Source organism: Saccopteryx bilineata, chromosome 6 (genome assembly GCF_036850765.1).
Source record: "Saccopteryx bilineata isolate mSacBil1 chromosome 6, mSacBil1_pri_phased_curated, whole genome shotgun sequence".
Lineage (NCBI taxonomy): Eukaryota > Metazoa > Chordata > Mammalia > Chiroptera > Emballonuridae > Saccopteryx > Saccopteryx bilineata.
In genome coordinates this window covers 179,631,611-179,644,400 of record NC_089495.1, presented here as the reverse complement: position 1 = coordinate 179,644,400, position 12,790 = coordinate 179,631,611, and the positions used below count along the sequence as shown (strand labels likewise).

The 12,790-nt window shown below is 43.8% G+C and overlaps 1 protein-coding gene across 10 annotated transcripts in view; it reads left to right on the top strand.

Moving 5' to 3' along the window:
• Positions 1-12,790, top strand: part of PLCB4 (phospholipase C beta 4) — a 387,833-nt gene that overhangs the window by 267,155 nt on the left and 107,888 nt on the right. The gene's annotated exons all lie outside the window — the stretch shown is intronic.

Below are 12,790 nucleotides of genomic sequence, written 5' to 3'. Positions count from 1 at the left end.
AAAAAAAGAGATCACTTAAGGCATTGCCAACTATCCAACGTGTAGTAATCGGTGGGGCATCTCTACAACTGATGTACTGAGGAGGAGAACATACACAGATCACAGCCACATGTGTTATGAGTCAGAACGGCTGCCCTGTAGGAATGACGGGGTTCAGGTCACTCTACCCCCAAATATGGCACCTGGGCAGATTGAATATTTTAAATTGAAGGAGAATGAGAAAACAGCAGAAGCAGGAAGGTCCCTCTGACCTTCCTCCCCCATGCCCTTCTTCCCTGAAATGGGTCATAAAAGCCTTGTGGTAGAGATGCCCCCCCCCACACACACACACCTGGAGGAAAGAGCATCCTTCTCTCCAAAGACAAAGGGACCTTGAGAAGAATCTGAACAAGCAGGTCTTGCTAAACACCCTCAAGTTTATTGCACTTACCTCCTACTTCTAGACCTGTCATATTCCTCCATGCCTGTCCACTCTTCATCAAACGTCACATAAAAATACTCAGGTCTAAATGTTTCTTTGGGTCTTTGTTTTCTTTTGAAGGCTTCTGTGTCAAGTAAAACTTACTTTAAATAAATTGATTTGCTATTCTTTTGCTAATCTGTTTGTCAGTTTAATTTTTAGACCCAACCAGGGACCCTAAAAGGGTCAAGGAAAAAATTTTCTTCCCCTACACAAAGAAACATTTTTAGAGAAATATGTATGATGTACAATATATATTAAGTTTAATTTTTTTCCCTAAAGTTTAGTAATGGAAGCTAGAACTGTTTAAAGATCTGCTTAGCTCTTTTTAGTAACCCATCTGCATTATGTGTTCTAAACCATAATTATTATTCTATTACACCCAGGAGTTCTTAATTTGAGTCTGGTAGGGATGTAAGGAATGAAAGAATTTTTTTTCACCTGTTTTCCCCTAAGAGAAAATAAATGTCCCCCAGAACACTAATACCTCTCCTTTATGATCAATACAAATCAGCCTTTAAGGATAGAAAGGTATTAACTGGGACTTTTCAGCCTTTATTCAAAAAAACAAAACAAAACAAAACAAACAAAAAACAAACAGAAAAGACTGCCCCGGCTGAGTAGCTCAATTGGTTAGAGCATCTTCCTGACACAACAAGATTGTAGGTTCAATCCCTTTTCAGGGCACATACAAGAATCAACCACTGAACACATAAATAAAAGGAACAACAAATCGATGTTTCTCTCTCTCTCTCCTCCCCTTCCTCTTTCTCTCTTTAAAGATTAATTAGTCATCCTGAACAGGCAGGGGCACAGTGGATAGAGTGTCAGCCTGAGATGCTGAGGACCCAGGTTTGAAACCCCAAGGTCACTGGCTTGAGCACCATCTCACCAGCTTGAGCACAGGGTCCTTAGCTTGAGTGTGAGGTCGTAGACATGACCCCATGGTTGCTGGCTTGAGCTCAAAGGTCGCTGGCTTGAAGCCCAAGGTCACTGGTCTGAGCCCAAGGTCGCTGGCCTAAGTCCATGGTCACTCTGTGTGCTGTAGCCCCCCAGTCAAGGCACATATGAGAAAGCAGTCAATGAACAACTAAAATGCCACAACAAAGAATTGATGCTTCTCATCTCTTTCCCTTCCAGCCTGTCTGTCCCTGTCTGCCCCCACTTCAGAAAAAATCTATCATTCAATAAAAACTATATAAAAGGAATATAACACTTTCTTTCAATCAGTGGAAATAGACATAAAATATCCTTAGCAGGGAAGCTTTTCTTTTAAATACTTAATATTGATTCTGAAGAATTAATTGGAAACACATGGTTTTTAAACTACTTGCTCTTAAAGCCATAAATGGTAAGAAATTGCTCTGCAATGATGCCTTGTTCAAGACATGGAATAAAGTGTATGGGCTGAGCCTGTATAGCTTCCCAGGTATGGAGGATGACATGCTGTTCCTACCAAAGATGTCCCCTGGGGCTGTTCTTCTACTGTGGACTTTCTTCTTTCCAGTACCTAAAAGAGCAGGTGCTCTCTTAACTTTGGGAGATGCAAAGAGAAGCCTAGTTTTTGCTCTCCAAAGCCAAGTTGCCAGGATATTGTTTGCAAATAAAGAAATGGTTTCTGTGCTAAGAGGTACTTTGAGTAAAATCTTTTCCAGAGAGCTTTTTCTGGAAGAGTTTGAAATACACATAGCTGGTTAAGGGCATGGTGTTAGGGTGAAGTCAAAATAGGTTCAGTTTTGGCGTTGCTACTCAAAAGACAGGATTATGAAGTCTCAAACTCATTAAACATTAAGCCACTGAGTCCTAGTCTGAAAAATTGGGGTGATAATTTTCAGGGCATTTTGAGGGATCAGTAAGGTGGATTTTTTTTAGAATATAAGTTTGAGTATATCCCTCTCTTTGTTTAAACCTTCATAGGCTTTCTACCTCTTTGCAACTAATTTCCAAGTTCATCTGTCCCCCTTACAAGTTCCGTATGTGACTTTTCACTTCACTTTCCCATCAGTGTTCCCTGAAAATACCAGACACACTCCAACCTTAGGGCCTTTGCATATGCAGTTTCCTCTCAGGACTGCTTTTCCCCACATGTTTCACTTCCTCATTTCATTCCAGTTCTGCTCAAAGTCACATCATCTAAGAAGCCTTCATGACCATAGTGACACAGTGTATACAGCATCGGACTGGGATGCAAGGAACCCAGGTTCAAAGCCCTAAGGTCGCAGGCTTGAGCGTGGGCTCATCCCGCTTGAGCGTAGGCTCACTAGCTTGAGCATGGGGTCACTGGCTTGAACATGGAATCATAGACATGATACCATGGTCGCTGGCTTGAGCCCAAGGTCTTGGCTTGAAGCCCAAGGCCACTGCCTTGCGCCCAAGGTCACTGGCTTGAGCAAGAGGTTATTTGCTGTGCTGTAGCTCCCCAGTCAAGGCACATATGAGAAAGTAATCAATGAACAACTAAGGAGATTAAGGAGCCACAACAAAGAATTGATGCTTCTCATCTCTCTCTCCCTTCCTGCCTGTCTGTTCCTGTCTGTCCCTTTCTCTGTCTTTGTAACAAAAAATAATAATAATTATGTGTGCACATATCCATTCACACATTCCCTTTACCCTTTTAAAAATTTATTTTCATACTTATCAGTTCCTGATATATTACCTGTTTTTTGTTCCTTGTCAATCCCCCACCCCCAGAATAAAAGCCAGGAGAGTGGAAACTGTGTTTTTATGTACTGTGTTATCTATCCCTAGCAAGGAATTCATGCTTCAGTGCATCACTCAGTAGAGACAATGAGCCAGCAAGTCCTTAGTTATGGATCTCAGACTCAAATTTTTTATTTAAGTGGTTCCTAATTTGCAAGAAACTTTAAGGACCCCAAAGAACTGGAACTGGAAGTCCTTATTTGGGATCTGGAGAAGAGTTAATGAGAGATCCCATCTGTTGCAGCCATGGAGTTGTGCCACTTAAATCTTCCTAGAGCAGTCTGCCACTGGAGTGTGGCCAGTGGACAGCCTCCAGCTGTGGCGTCTCCAGCACCCCTGTAATGTTTGTGCCGAGGTCCCCAGCCAATGAGAACCACGGCAGAGATGCTGGAGCGGGTCCTTTCCTGCCCCCCATAGGGCTCCTCTGGTGAGTGGGCCTTGCTCTGTGACACATATCCACCTGGCAGAGATGCCTGTAGCCAGAGATCCTTCTTACTCAGCCCTGCTTCTTACCTGTTCTCCTTCCACGGGTGTCCGTCCTGCCTCATATTTGAAGGCTGTCTCTCCTGCTCCTGGTTCCTCTCCCCTTTCTCACAGAACGAATCTCTTACACTTCCAAGTCCCTTTGGTGTCTGTTCCACGATGACCCAACTGACGTAGCCACCCTCTCCAACCCGCCTCCCCTCACCACTCAATCCCCTCCCTTGTAGGATCATTCAATGCTACATCTTTGGGACTGCAAGTTTCTGAAGCCAACTCTGCACTCACTGCAGAATTCTCTAGAAGCTAGCAGCGGTCTTTGTGTGCATGTTTTAGTTATTTTGGCACTTTTTTCAGACACAGTAAAAAGGAATAAAGCCAGAATTCACCCCCAGAGCCAGTAGGAACTGTGAATCTTTCAGGCTTAAATATAAATTATTTAAAATAAAAAAAAAACAAAAGTGAGAAGGGAATGACGTATGACGTTGCTAGTATAAAGAAAAACATTTTTAAAACCTGAATTTAAGTGGAGAATGCATATATCAGAGGGAATGTTCGTGGAAGTCATTGGTGACTCTTTTCTTTTTAGTGACTTTGTTCAACATGGTCTGTCATCTCCATATAGCAGGAGTTTAATTTAAAAGAGTCTTTCTGGCCTGACCTGTGATGGCGTAGTGGATAAAGCGTCAACCTGGAATGCTGAGGTTGCCGGTTCAAAACCCTGGGCTGGCCCGGTCAAGGCACATATGGGAGTTGAAGTTTCCTGCTCCTCTCTCTCTCTCTCTCAAATGAATAAATAAATAAATAAATAAATAAATAAATAAATAAATAAATAATTTTTAAAAAATAAATAAAAGAGTCTTTCCTTAACCTGCCTCTTCAGATATGTGTCTTCTGTGTCACCATATATCTAATCACTGGCTCAGTGCTAATTGTTATTCTGGTACTAATTGGGTTTTTCTTAGAAGTGCTTTACTGAGAAGAGGAACTTACCTGACTTGCCACGTTTCAGGCACCTCTGCAAAGCACATCTCCTGTTGTTCTTAGAATTTGGGGAAAAGAGGCATTCAAGAAAAAGTTGTTTATAACACTTGTTCAAAAAATGGTAGGTCTGTACCCAGGAGACTGCTACAGTAGGGTTTTACAGAAAGGGCGAGAGTTTAAGCTCAACTCTGAATGCAACAAGAAAAGGGGATTTATAGCCAAGGAATAGGTGAGTGTCCGTGGATGGAAAATTACTAAAAGGAAATGTCAGGAATAAGGGGCGATTTAGGCTAACCCAACCTGGGGGGTGGTGGAACCCGAGCAGGTATCAGGGTGATCAGATCATTGAGGATGGGGGTTTCTGGTGAAATACATTGAGCAGGATCCTTGCTAACATTGGTCATTGCAAAAACAGGCACCAAAGTCCAAAAGTGCAGGCCTCGTTGCGAAGAATGTTCAGAGGAGCCTGACTCAAGTTTGCTCAGGGGATGGTGTAGGAAAGGGAAGGGTGAGAAGGTGACATATATTCTTAATATTTATTGTAAATATTTATTACAAAAACATGTATTTTCCTCCCGGGCTCTGAGTAAGCTGGTCTTCATTAATTTTTGCTTATTTTAGTTGCTAAGGCAACTGGTTTCACTAACATGAGTTTTCCTGCCCAAGAAAGTTACTTTGAGTGGCCACCAACTCCTCCTAATGGCATATTTTGTTGACTGTGTTCTTCCTTCTGCAAGATGAGAGGTAGGGGCCAGATGTCTTAAAATAATTTCAAGTGTTCTATGGCAAGAGTCAGTGTTCTATGGCAAGAGTCAGTGTTCTATGACAGGAGTCAGTGTTCTATGGCAAGAGTCAGTGTTCTATGGCAAGAGTCCCAGTGTTCTGCTGAGACACAGGGTCCTCTCAGAATCAGAGCATCCAGGTTCAGCCTCAGAATATCCAGGTGCTTCTGGGGGAGAGAGAGACAGAGAGCAACAGAGACGAGAATGTGGCATCTCACACTGGCAGACTTTAAAAATTAAGTTCCAATGATTTATGTTTTTTGTCTGGAACTAAAAGAGAAGGTGGGAAGTCATAACTATTGATGACCAGAAAGCAAGCCATCGGAAACAGAGTTTGACTCTCTTAGGCGGCTCATTTGAGCCCCAGTCCAGATCCTCCCCCAGTCCAGATCCCCCGAATCCAGATCCTCCCCCAGTCCAGATCCTCCCCCAGTCCAGATCCTCCCCCAGTCCAGATCCTCCGAATCCAGATCCTCCCCCAATCCAGACCCTCCCCCAGTCCAGATCCTCCCCCAGTCCAGATCCCCCGAATCCAGATCCTCCCCAATCCAGATCCTCCCCCCAACCCAGATCCTCCCCCAATCCAGATCCTCCTCCAATCCAGATCCTCCCCCAATCCAGATCCTCCCCAATCCAGATCCTCCCCCCAACCCAGATCCTCCCCCAATCCAGATCCTCCTCCAATCCAGATCCTCCCCCAATCCAGATCCTCCCCAATCCAGATCCTCCCCCAATCCAGTTCCTCCCTCAGTCCAGATCCCCTGAATCCAGATCCTCCCCCAATCCAGATCCTCCCCAATCCAGATCCTCCCCCAATCCAGATCCTCCCCCCAACCCAGATCCTCCCCCAATCCAGATCCTCCCCCAGTCCAGATCCCCCCAATCCAGATCCCCTGAATCCAGATCCTCCCCAATCCAGATCCTCCCCCCAACCCAGATCCTCCCCCAATCCAGATCCTCCCCCAGTCCAGATCCCCCCAATCCAGATCCTCCCCCAGTCCAGATCCTCCCCAATCCAGATCTTCCCCCAGTCCAGATCCCCCGAATCCAGATCCTCCCCCAATCCAGATCCTCCCCCAATCCATATCCTCCCCCAATCCAGATCCTCCCTCAGTCCAGATCCCCCCAATCCAGATCCTCCCCCAACCCAGATCCTCCCCCCAAACCCAGATCCTCCCCCAATCCAGATCCCCCCAATCCAGATCCTCCCCCAATCCAGATTCTCCCCCAATCTAGATCCTCCCCCAAACCCAGATCCTCCTCCAATCCAGATCCTCCCCAACCCAGATCCTCCCCCAATCCAGATCCTCCCCCAGTCCAGATCCCCCCAATCCAGATCCTCCCCCAATCTAGATCCTCCCCCATCTAGATCCTCCCCCCATCTAGATCCTCCCCCCAAATCCAGATCCTCCTCCAACCCAGATCCTCCCCCAACCCAGATCCTCCCCCACAATCCAGGTCCTCCCAGAGCAGCCCACATCCTCACAGAGCCAAGGCTATGTCAGAGGACATGTTAATAACATGCACCGTCAGGCCTACGTTCAGGTTCTAGTTTAAATACAGCATGAAAAGTCAGGAGAGCCGTGCCTTTTTCTCACTACTTTTCCATATCTTTTATCGACTCTTCCAAGCCAGGCCACTCGGAATGTTGATGCTATTCTTTACTTCTGAGGTAAGATGCCTGGTGACAGTTACTGCCATTCAGCGACAAGAACAGCAAGGCCTCCTTCAGGTGTGACTGCTGCCAGGTTCTCTGCCATTCCCACTAAGGAGAAATGGGATTAAATTTTACTGAACCAAAAAAGTTTTAAAAAATGAAACAAAGGGAAAAGATTGATGATCTTTATTGTGAAAGTAACTCAGTTCTTTGAAAGGTGGGTTGTGACACTGAATAACGTTGATACAGCCTGTGTCTCCTGATGCCTTAGTGGCCCACGTCCCTTCAAGCTGGGATTCTAGAGGCAGTGATTCCAGCAACAGTGACTTTTCTAGCCTCTCAAACAAAATGCCCCCTGCCCCCCTAGCTAGTCCCTAGTTTCACCAAAGGCGTTTCTGTCCCTTTCAGCTCCTTTGTCCCACTGGCCGGAGGAAAGAGCTGGGTTGGGCTGGATGAGTTTACTTGTCCTGAGCTCTAAAGTGTGACTGTGATGAATTTCAGCTAAAGCATCTGAGACATGAAATTCCCAGCCCCCTGGAAGAAGTTCTGTTCAGGGGTGTTTCCTTGCGAGCAGATTCCGTCACCTTTTGTTAACCAGAGAAAAGACAGACTTGCACAGGAGAAAGGGCCCAGGTCCCTTCTGCACTGTCCCCTGCCCTGCCACGTCTGTTCCTGGGGCCACAGCCCAAGTTCTGGGCAACAAGTGTTCGTGTGAAATTAAGAACTACTGTCAGATTAAAAAAAAGACACTAGATTGTGTGCCTTTACTTAGCTAAGACTCAGGTCCTCTGTTTGTTCGTGGGGATGGAGAGAAACCTCACTATGCTGTGTTTCAGTTTCTTCTAGCTGATAGCTACCCACCCTCAAATTTGCTCTCTGGTTTTCATGGGTAGTTGGAGTACATTTGGTCCCAGACTTTGCCAGTCACACTTGACAAGGTCACTGTAGTCTTTGTTGGAAACCTTGTATTTAGAATTGTGCAAATCTTGGGAGAGGTCTCACTGGAGGATTTCTGTTCTGGTCATTGCCTCTCCTAACATCTGATACGTTCCATCGATGAATTATATGGGCACCTGGTAAATGAAATTCGTTCCTGTTTTGCTTTTTGTTTACTAGAAAGGCCAGAACCAGACTGGCATCCTATTTTCACTTTGCACAGGACCTATGACAAGCATTTCTGAAAGCTTATTTCACTCTGTCCTTATTTTCCTATTTCGCCGTATTTTTCTTCTCCTTGCCCAAAGTTCTTATCACATTTCAAAAATGATTTCTTTGAGGTGGCATTCAAACAGTGCTCCCAGCCTAACAGGCATTCCCAGCAGGTGCCTCAAAGCCAGGCCCAACCTCTGAGATGAGCTCGTGAGAAGCCGAAGCAGGTGCTCCTTTCTCTGGGCAGACAGCCTCAACAGATTACTCATGAATTCGTACGGCTGTCTCTGGCGGGCCTCCAGGGACTGACCCTGATAGGTTCTGGCCCTGATACACCCCCGCAACTTGAGTAACTCCTTGTTTATGTTTTATATACTGGCCTGCAATAAAAATGTTTTTCCAAAAAAAATATGTTCATTTCATTCCTTAGTGCATGAATTTAGTTTTAGTGTGCCTTTGATATGCTGGGTGCTTGAAGCACAGACGTGTGCAAGAAAGTTTGAAGGACTGTGCCCTCAAGAAGTATGCTCTGGTGTAGGAGCCAGGTGATTAACCAATAAACAAAGGAAGTAAGTAATTAGACTGTTCAGTACAAGAAAAGAAATAATCAGGGTAATAGAGAATAAAATGAGAAACCTATTAAGAAGGTCCAGGACAGCCGCTTGGAAGAGAGGATAATTGCAGTGAGGGCTGTACAGTGAAGAGGAGCCAGCTCATGCTAACGGCAGTGAGAAGAGGCTTCTGGACCCAATGAACTGCAAAGGCAAAGGCCCTGAGGCTAGAAAGAGCTTGAGAAGTTCAAGGAGAAGGGTTCTGATGGTTGTCGTGAACAAAGATGAAAAAGCGGCTTAAGTTCTCTAGGACCTACGTTGTGAAGAACCTTCTAGGTCATGGCAAGGAGTTGGGATTTTATCCTAAACATGATGGGAATTCATTCATTGAATGATTTTAATGAAATGATTAACAGTTTAAAGAATCAGTCTGGCTGCTTTGGAAAGAAAAAGTAGAAGTGAGAAGATCAGTATGTGGGAGAAAAAAATGATGATGGTTTGCACCAAGATGGTGATGGTGAAGATGGAATAAAATATTTATGTATATGAAAAATACTACAGACATAGACTTGTTAATGGAAGTGTGAGGGAGGGATGAAGGAAAGTCAGGAATGACTCAGTTTTATTAAGTGGGTAGATACTAGTGATGTTTATTGAGCTAAGCAAGTCTTGTAATAGTCTTTGAGAGAGAGAGTGGGGAATAAAGAATTCAGTTATGAACATACTTCTTCTGAATATCTGAGTAGAGATGTCCAGTAGAGAGTTAAATTTCTGAATCTGGAACCTGGAGAAGACTTGGCTGCTATTATAAATTGGGGAGTCATCAACAAATAGCCACGGGTTACATGAGATCTAGGGGCACAGTGGAAAAGAGGATTCCCAGGACCATGTAGGTGTTGGCTAGAGAAGGAAAAGGGATTAAAGGAATGGAACACAGACAGGATAGCTAGACTGAACTGTTCCAAGGAGCGAAGAGTCACCACTTAGAGATCAAATCAGGTAAGAAAAGGAAAGTGTGCACTTCCTTTGGCCTCATGACAGTCCTGGTGAACTTGGGCAGAGAAGTTTTAGAGGGTGATAGGAATGGAAGGCAGGGAGAATGGGTCAAAGACAGTATAGAAGAGAGGTAGTGGAGACACTTAAATGAGGTACTTAAATGAAGGAGGAAGTGGGAACTACTTGAATCTATTTATGTGCTGACAGGAATGATCTCATAGAGAGAAAAAATAATGATGCGTGTTGGGTGGTGATAAATGACCAAAGTCCTTGTGTAGGTGAAAGAGGTTGGAATCTGGAAGAGGACTGAATCGGGAGCAGAAGTGGGGGGGGGATTAACCTTTGATGGGAGAAAGCATTCTTTCATTTGGAGGGAAGAAGGAGAAAGGTTCTCATCAGATAGGTTTCCTTTACTCAGTAATTGGCTGGGAGTAAAGGGGTTTGAGAAGAAGCAATGAAATAGTCCTTTTAAAGAGTGGAGAGCCTTTTCAGAAAGTGTTAAAAGGTGGAAAGTCACTGTTGACTATCCATTTGAAGCTTATATTCTTGAATTTATTTTTTAATTAATTAATTTTGTATATTTTATTACACTTGACATTCAAAATTATATTCACTTCAGGTGTATGGCATAGTGATGAGATAGTCATATAACTTATAAAGTGATACCCCTGATAAGTCTAGGATTCCCTTGGCACCATACATAGTTATTATTGAATACAATATTACTGATTTCTATTCCCTATGCTGTAATCTTGAATTTAAAATCAGACAATCCAGTTTTGTGATTTTCTTTATCAAGTTCAGTGATAAAATATGGATAAGATAGACTCTTAGTTCTTTTAGTCAAGAAACAGAAATGAGACAGGGGAGTTGAGGGTGTCTGTGGGAAAGAAATTGTAATATTGAATCTTGGAAATAAGCTAGACAAGGACAGAAGTGAAAGAGAGTCTGATGGATAAGTCAGGGACCGCAGGGTTAATGAACGGGAAGTTGCAAAGAAGGAAGATACAGAATGAGGACTGCCAAGCTAGGGGCTAGAAGGATCAGATGACATGAACCAAGAATGGGACATTAAGAATCAAAATTTCAAGGTGGTGATGATAAGCTCTGAAAGAAGAAGAAAGAAAAATAGCATTATTGTGGTGAAGGTGGCCAACGAACTGAGAGTTCCACCTCGAAGTAAATTGGAAAACCATTCTTATTCATTGTGTGTATTTCATGGAGCACTCAAATCATCATTTGGCATTAGATAGGGTGGAAGTAGATTAATACTGATGGCAGCTGACTCAGTATGGGCCTACTCCATCAATACCACGTTAGGGCATTGTGCACTGACTTTCAAACACTGTGCGCTGACAGGATGTTGCTTGGGTAGTATTCTAAAATGTGTTAATTCTCATAGTTTAATAAATGGTAGTTCTCATTTCTCAATTAGCAATAAGACTTCCTATGGCCCTCTGGGTCAAGATTAATACCTTTGCCAGCATATTCAACACCCTCCTGGTTTAGCTGCAGATATATGCACAGTCTTGTCCCCTGTTGCTCCCCTGAGGTGTTCTAACCACACCAACTCCTTAGAATTCCTCAGCGTCAGAACAAACCTGCATGTCTTTACAAATACTGTCCCTCTGCCTGGCCTCCTACTTCACCTGGATAACTTCTACTCATTCCCTAAGACTCATCTAAATGGTCAACTTCTAGATCAAGCTTTTCCTAAGACATTGAACCATCCAAAAGAGCCATTGTATGGGTCCAAAAAATCACATGTTGGCAATTTCATAGTGTTATTTATTTGCTACCCCTTGCTGAAATATAACTGTCTTTCTTCCAAGTATATTTGCCGTTTCATTCAATTCTCACAACAAGCCTGAAAGGCAGGTATCAATACTTCCATTTATAGGACAAGGATTCTGAGATTTAGAAAGGATCTTCCTAGAAGAAGGTAAATAATAATGAACGTCAGAACTGGGTTTGGATTCAAAAGATGAAGGGCATACCATTCCCCTTCCTTTGCAGTATTCATTGTTATGACCTCAGTGCCCAGTGCATGCCTGGAACGGAGTTGACATATGTATGCTAATTCTTCATCTGTCAGAAAATATCCCAAATGTGTGGGAAGAATAGTTTTGCTTATGGCTTCTAGGACTGTAAATTCTGTCACTCTGTGGTGGCCCAGAGTCTTGACATGGGGTTTCCCTTGATGCATGTTGCTGCTTCCCTGGAATTTAGAAAGATACCGTTTAAAGAGGTGGAGCTAAGAGTCTGAACTGCCTTTAAAAATCTTAGATTGTCTACGGCCATACCACCCTGAACACACCCGATCTCGTCTAAAAATCTTAGATTTAAGTGACTGCCTTGATCTGTGTTTGCCAGACAGGTTTCTTATTCCTGGAGTTGTAATAATGCAGGACATGTTTTTTAGATCATGAGAAAACTGTGTGGATTGGTTGACACATGGGTGCCTAGGCTTGGAGTAATCCAGCCAGAAGGTGGATGGCATCAAGGTTCATTCCCTGGACACCCCTTTCCTCTCATTGACATAGAATTTTCCTGGTGTTCTTAAGCACAATGGTATTTTCTTGCAGGGATCCTTTAGCAAGTACAACATAGCTGCTCTGACACCCTTGCTTTAGGCTAGCTTCCTTTTTTCTTTCTTTCTCTCTCTCTCTCTCTCTCTCTCTCTTTTAGCGTGTGACAGAGTTGGGGGGGGGAGAAAGATGAGAAGCATCAACTGGTAGTTGCAACACTTCACTTCTTCATTGATTGCTTTTCATATCACATTCGTTCTTGATTTAAATTTTGATTTTGTAGAATTCACCAGGTTTCTGGTGTCAAAGTCTATAGCAGTGGTCCTCAAACTTTATTGTGGATCAGAATCCCCTGCAGGATTTATTAGAACAGACTTCTGAGCCCCACTCCGGAGATTGATTCATTCCCTCTGAGCCGGAGTCTTAGGTTCTACAGGTCAGTCAAGGTCCCAGGTGATGGTGATGCTGCTGGTGTGCGGACCACGTGGAGCAGCTCCCAGTGC